We start from the raw sequence: 7,500 nt of genomic DNA, 5'->3' as shown, positions 1-7,500 counted from the left end.
TAGGCCTATTAACGAGGGGTTTTGCTCACAATTATGAGGAGATGCACGGCAGGCTATTATTTTCGCTAAACAAATGATTGACAGGAGGCATAGCTCGCAGCCTGCTGCTGCCTTCTGACGTGCTGCCTGTGTGCGGTGCATGAGACGGAGCGGGAAGAGAGGGAGAAAACCCCATTTTATCCTTACACAAAAGACAAGCATATGAACGGATACATATAACTATAATAGCTGGAATAATTGCGATTTTTACCCGACCCGCCCGCTACCCGCATTTTCCACGGAAAAAACAACCCGGCCTAGCCCGCGGGACCCACGGGTTTTGGGCCAGCCCGCGCATCACTAGAACACGTGCCTCGCGATGGAGCATGCAGTGCGTTGCCACTACATTCGGGGCCTTCTGCCGTATGAAAGCTGCCACTCCGCTTTGTTTGCCTGTCATATACTATGCCCCATCTGAACACACACCCACACATCGAGGCCAGTCAAGTCCATTTGAGACGATGCACTCATCTAACACTTGGAAAATGGTTCTTCCTGTGGTCCTACCTTCCAGTGCTTTGCAAAATAATATTTCCTCAACAAAGTTGTCTTCTGAAATAAATCTGATGTATCAAGCAATTCTGCGACATTTGATACATCGTTGCTCTCATCCAGCTGCAGAGCGAAATATTCACTAGCTCTCACTTGCTCCAAAATTGAGCAGATACACATGTCTTGAGCCATGTCGCCAATCCTTCGGCTCACATAATTATCCGAGAGTGGTACGGCGTTGATTTTGCTGGCAGTATCCTCACATAGCATTTCCCGAACAATATCTATGGTAGCTGGTAGAATTTAATCCTCTCCTATTGTGTGCGGTTTCTTTGCACGGTCGATGTGGTATGAAGCAAAAACTGATGCCTTCAAGGCCTGCTCGGGGACGCCGGCTTGCTGCTTAAATGTAGCCGATTGCATCGCTAGGTGCTCTTCTTTTCTTTTACAAAAGTCTATAGATTTATTAGCTTCTGCTGGGTGCTTTTGTTTGAGATGTCAATCAAGTTTAGATGGCTTTAAAGACTCGTTGGCGAGGATCTCGAGGCAGAGAACACATTTAGGCACATCACGGCCGTTTGGTAAAGCCAAACTGAATGTATGATGGCTCATACCTCCACGTTTTAGGTGGCCAGGTATTCCGTGGCTGTGAGTCTTTTGCAGCGGGGGCATCTTCATTCCAATCACCAGATGGTCTTTTTCTTTTAGAAATGTTTCCATTTCATCCTTTAGCAGTAGGTAGTTGGCTAGCTAGTTTTCCACACAGCAACTCAATTTCACAATCAGCAGCGGCAGCTCGATTCTGATTGGCTTTAAGGACGGTCACGTGATTAAAAAATATATATATATATATATATTTTAAAAGATTGCCATCAAAAGACACATATATTGATAGATATGCAGTTATTAATAACATCTTAGAAAACACATTAACATTGTATTTTCACATTTTACTCCCTTTTTCCCTTTCCCCCAAAGTTTTTGCGGCCCCCCTGGTGCCCCCTAGCGCCCCGCTGGTGGGTCGGGACGCCCACTACTATCCTATACTTTTTACCTCCACTATTTCCACATTGGTATCCATGTATTTCCCAGTTGAAAGCAATATTCTGTCTTTAATAGATAGTCTTTTTTGCATATGTAATTGCATACCTTAATATTCAGTGGTACAAAACCACTCCATGTTAAACCATGAAATCTAGAGAGTAATACACTGTAATTTACTTTATCAAAAATGGCATGTTATATAAACCATTCAATCACAATTGATACTTAAAATCGTCATTCTAGCCTCTGGGAGTGTTTAACAAATATTAAATTGTTTAAATTCACGATTAGTTAAATATGAAACCTGGTGCATTAGATTTCCATGTTATGTAACAAAGATATTCATCTTTACTGAGAAGTGTTCTTACCTCTGAAACAAGAAATAAATAAAAAATATGAAAATTGTTTGACATCATCGAACCTTTACGAAGACAAAGGGTACGTATTATAATGTAGATTTTACAAAAAATGATTCATGCCTTCTTCATGTTAGCAGTAATTTAGTATGGGCTTTGAGCAATAAGCAATGGAAAACCTTTTTGCCAGAAACTGTAACTGAAAAATACAATTTATTTACAGCCTGTGAGGCCTCTGTGCTAATGTTAAACAGCTAATGTTAAACATGTTGTTTAATGTGCCAACAGTTTTTTCTACTTAGCGATAACGCCATACGTTTAGAACAGTTCAGTGATGATGTATTTTGGAAAGCTGACTTAGAAAATAGCACCGCAAAGTTTCCTTTCACAAAAAGCAATGGGATATCTTAATTGGATTTCAATATATTGCAGAAAATAAGCTTTGGTAATGCTTTTAACAAGCTACACCACAGTCACATGTCTGCGCCTCAACAACGCTACATTTAGATGTTTATTAAGCGACATTTTGTGTTTAAGAAGTTGATATATTTTGCAAGTCACTTATAAGGTTCATCCTCTTGGGACAATGACAACAACTGCCACATGTTTCTCCAAATAACAAGCAGAATCAATAAGGGAATGATGTAAGGTGGTATCGTAAAGCAAAAGTAGCAAATCTTGGCATCTAAGAAGCTGGATTCGTGAAACGACAAACTTCAAAATTGTTGCCAATTCATTTTATGGTACCCCCTCTTTTGGTTAATGTAACTTAAATATAATGTTGGATGGTTTAATCAATACCAAATAATCATCATTCAAAAGTGTTTCCTGAATATTGTTTCCAAATCTGAAACTATAAAGTAACTAGTAAATATATCAGTAAAATAAATGCAGTGTACACATATGTGTTTCCAAATAGGACAACTCTTCATACCCCTTAGTTTGAGTCTTTTTAGTGTTGTATGAGGACATACAGACCTTTTAGAAGGGGGAGGGTGTAACCGGGTTAAAATCAGGGTTTTGAGTACTCATGAGTATATACATAGTTTATTGTTTTTCGTAATGTTTTGTTAGGTTGCTATTTTGCTATTGTGTTTTGTGATTTATATGTTGTATATATCTGTTTGTTTATCTGTAATGTGGCCATCCCGCCAGGAGGGGGCGTAATGGGGGGTGAATGGGAGACGGGGAAGTGAGGGTGAGAGGTCAGGGAAACGCGCGGGAGTTGGGAAAAAGAGAGAGGAGGAAAAGACGTGTCCAAAGAGCACATGTGAATAATAGTTTTCAGCTAAAGCGGATGACATATCAGCTTTACAGTTTGGTTCACCCAGCGGAGTTCGAGTCCGACTACCAACTTAACCAGTTGGAACGAGTGGCGGTTGGTTAACGCAGCCAGCGTCGCTGCTAGGACCAGCTTCTTGGGGACCGCGGACCGGGCAGAGGCGCCGACGGGCTTCGTTCGCCTTCCTCCGGCCAGGAGGAACCAAGGCAACACGCCAAGGACGAGTGCCGTTGCCGCGGACTTTTCATGGACTCTCGGGGTTCTCCCTGGAACACTACCGACACACTACCGACGTCACCCACCACTCACCTGTACGTGAGTACGGTCCTCGTTCGCTCATAGGGAGTGAAGAGGAGTACGCGGCGTCATCAGGCCTGCAACGGGGGTTTCTTTGGTTTCTTTGTTTTCTTTCATTTAGAATGCCGGCTTAGGTTAATACGTGTATATCAAGGTTTCAAGGTTTTATTTGTCATATGCACAGCAGATACAGCGTATATGTTGGCAATGAAAATCTTATGTCGCGTGCTCCTCCAACAACTCAACATGCATGGTGCAAAAAATATAGCCATGTTGTAACTGTTTCACTTTATTCTAAAGCAAGTAAACATTTGAAATCATACATTTTTGTTTGTTTATTTATGTGTAGTGTTTATGTCACTGTGTATGTTTAAATGTGTTGTTCGTAGTTAAGGGTACTGGTTACATTTTAATCAAGTAATTTAGGGAATCTAAACTATTCAAAAAAGTATTCATGTTAGGTTAAAGAACCTAGGGCCCTGCCCTCTATCGATCAGGGGTAAAAGGGGCTACATAAAATGGAGGCACCGCTGGGATAAGTTTGGGTTTTCAAGATAATCAGTACCAGTTAAATACTAGTGAAATTAAAGCTACAGTAAATATATATATTTTTTATATATATTATATATTTTTTTTAATAAAATTTGAGAATGGAAAGTCAAGCTGAGCTTGTGTCCAGGGCTTAAGGGCAGAACTAAAAGAGCTCAAGGCCCTGGTAGCTGCTGAGGTGACTAGGCCAGACCAAGCCATGTTTGAACATGTGGAGACAACGCCCTTCAATGCATCTCTGCACAGTGAGCCTGGTTCTGACTCTGAGCTAAAGGCATTGAGAAAGCAAATGAAGCGGCTACAAACGAAGTTCACCCATAAGGTAACTAACAAGGAGACTGCGGCCGCAGTCTCAACAGTAGAAGCTTCGAAATATGACTCCCGTTCTCCCCATGGACCACCAAGGGTTGCAGAGGAGAATTTCTGTTACCGTTGTGGGGAGAGTGGGCATTATGCAGGAAAGTGTCAAAACTCTGAAAACCAGGCCAAGGTTATCAAGAGACTGATTCAGGCCCTGAGAGTGAATTAAAGTTAACAGTTTATAGCAAATAATGTAGTTAGTGTCCCAGGATTATCAACTCGACAGTCTTCATGTGGATTCTTTTCTGCACACCGTCTGCAAGGAACTGGATACCTTTCTACTCAAAGTTTGTCACAGAGTTACCCACGTGTGTATATTAGCTTGTTAGCAACTGAGTGTTAGCATTCATTAATAAAGTGAATGTACTCTTAGCCATGTTATAGCTAACTCAGCTTGCGCTATTGGTTTCAGTTTGGGGTTTTTCGGCATGAACACCCTGAGGATCTTTAGCAGTTTTGCTTCAAGTTGGTGACACTGAGGAGTTTTGGACAATAAGAGATTTTCAATGTGTCCAAAGATAATGGGAGGCTAAGATCTGAGCCTAGGCCCAAGAGAGCTGTAAAGCCAACAGTCAGGCTTACATATGATGAGCCGGGTAGATCCAGAGATCAGCCTTTGACCATTGTTCACAGAGGTATTGTCATTAAGATTGGACATACATAAAGCAACATTTGTCACTCTTCATACCCCTTAGTTTGAGTCTTTTTAGTGTTGTATGAGGACATACAGACCTTTTAGAAGGGGGAGGGTGTAACCGGGTTAAAATCAGGGTTTTGAGTACTCATGAGTATATACATAGTTTATTGTTTTTCGTAATGTTTTGTTAGGTTGCTATTTTGCTATTGTGTTTTGTGATTTATATGTTGTATATGTTTGTTTATCTGTAATGTGGCCATCCCGCCAGGAGGGGGCGTAATGGGGGGTGAATGGGAGACGGGGAAGTGAGGGTGAGAGGTCAGGGAAACGCGCGGGAGTTGGGAAAAAGAGAGAGGAGGAAAAGACGTGTCCAAAGAGCACATGTGAATAATAGTTTTCAGCTAAAGCGGATGACATATCAGCTTTACAGTTTGGTTCACCCAGCGGAGTTCGAGTCCGACTACCAACTTAACCAGTTGGAACGAGTGGCGGTTGGTTAACGCAGCCAGCGTCGCTGCTAGGACCAGCTTCTTGGGGACCGCGGACCGGGCAGATGCGCCGACGGGCTTCGTTCGCCTTCCTCCGGCCAGGAGGAACCAAGGCAACAGGCCAAGGACGAGTGCCGTTGCCGCGGACTTTTCATGGACTCTCGGGGTTCTCCCTGGAACACTACCGACACACTACCGACGTCACCCACCACTCACCTGTACGTGAGTACGGTCCTCGTTCGCTCATAGGGAGTGAAGAGGAGTACGCGGCGTCATCAGGCCTGCAACGGGGGTTTCTTTGGTTTCTTTGTTTTCTTTCATTTAGAATGCCGGCTTAGGTTAATACGTGTATATAGCCATGTTGTAACTGTTTCACTTTATTCTAAAGCAAGTAAACATTTGAAATCATACATTTTTGTTTGTTTATTTATGTGTAGTGTTTATGTCACTGTGTATGTTTAAATGTGTTGTTCGTAGTTAAGGGTACTGGTTACATTTTAATCAAGTAATTTAGGGAATCTAAACTATTCAAAAAAGTATTCATGTTAGGTTAAAGAACCTAGGGCCCTGCCCTCTATCGATCAGGGGTAAAAGGGGCTACAATAATACAATTTAAATGTTCAAACCTACACAAAGCAGGCAGCCTAGTAGATGACTAGCAGTAACTTTACGTATCATCCCTTCTATCTTCCTCTTTCAAATATATCACTCTAAAGGCAAATCTGTGCGAAAAATAATAAAACATATTAATTGTTACAATAACATCGGGGGTACAGAGTCAAAACCTAGGTCAAATTTTCCAGCCGTGGAAACATTTAGAGACCACTTTTTTCTTAAATCTTTAGTGATCTGTTTAGTGATATCATTCTGTAACAATCAGCCTCCAAAACACATAATAATAAATGGTTAATACTGGATAATTGGTGCACACAAATGTACTTCTGTCCATAAATTATTAACAAATAAACAGTTTTTTACATATTGGTACTTTTTTCCTTATTGCCTCATCCATGCCGAGTAGAGATGCCCCTGTAGCATGGTTCTTAATAAGGAAAACTTCTAGCTGCATATAACAACAGTCCATATCCTGGTAACGTTTTTGCTACAGTCAATGACAATCAACCTCCTACTTGTGAAACTCCTGTTGGAAGATTATCGAACACATTTGAAGAAACTAAGTGTCTTTGACTGCTTAGGCAGTTTACATTCAACATTGAAAGATAGAGATGTTTGAGAAGGTTATGGTTGGATAAAGTTTAAAATAATTATTGTTAATACATTTTAAGTTGTCATGCTTTTTTTCTCTAATTGGTGTCCTTCCTGACATTAGTTTGAAATTTAAGGAATTTACATTTGGCGGAGTTTATAGGCAATATAGCAAATACGATTGTGCAGGGGACTAAAGAATATAGGCCACACCCCCGTCAAAACGCATGTCTCTGTGGCGTAATTGGTTAGCGCGTTCGGCTGTTAACCGAAAGGTTGGTGGTTCAAGCCCACCCAGGGACGTAGAATTTTTTCTTAACAATTGAGCTGGGGGCACTGTTTGCCTTAAAAAAAGAGTTCCTCAATAATGTAAACAGAAAACGTTTTAGCATCACTACTAAGGCTTAGTTTTAAAGACAATAGTACAGTTTGTTGCTTAGTGAGTAAAAGGGTACTAATATTTTTGTTTTAATTACCTGATGCAAGTTAGATATACTATAAGGTTTATCTGTTAGGTCATGTTGACTATAACACCTCGCATTAAATAAATATGTCTATACATTAATTTTTCACAATTTAGAGGTACAAAACGTTTTCTGCAGGAGCCTTGTTAAAATGTATGTGTGCTGAATGTTTTTGTCAATGAGAGTGTTAACATGCTAACATGCTAATCGTCAAGAAGTTTTTGGCACGTTTTTAACAGTTCCAGGTGAATCTACAGCCAAAGTCTCTTACTCAGTGAAAGAAAGG

General features: G+C 40.8%; 1 non-coding gene across 1 annotated transcript; it reads left to right on the top strand.

The window, feature by feature from the left end:
• Positions 1-6,979: 6,979 nt before the first annotated feature.
• Positions 6,980-7,053, top strand: trnan-guu (transfer RNA asparagine (anticodon GUU)). Its single transcript has one exon. It is a non-coding gene; the product is annotated as a tRNA-Asn (tRNA).
• The last annotated feature ends 447 nt before the right edge of the window (positions 7,054-7,500 follow it).

Source organism: Eleginops maclovinus, chromosome 19 (assembly GCF_036324505.1).
Source record: "Eleginops maclovinus isolate JMC-PN-2008 ecotype Puerto Natales chromosome 19, JC_Emac_rtc_rv5, whole genome shotgun sequence".
Classification (NCBI taxonomy): Eukaryota; Metazoa; Chordata; class Actinopteri; order Perciformes; family Eleginopidae; genus Eleginops; species Eleginops maclovinus.
The sequence above is the reverse complement of the archived record's forward strand: the minus strand, read 5'-3'. Positions and strand labels throughout refer to the sequence as shown.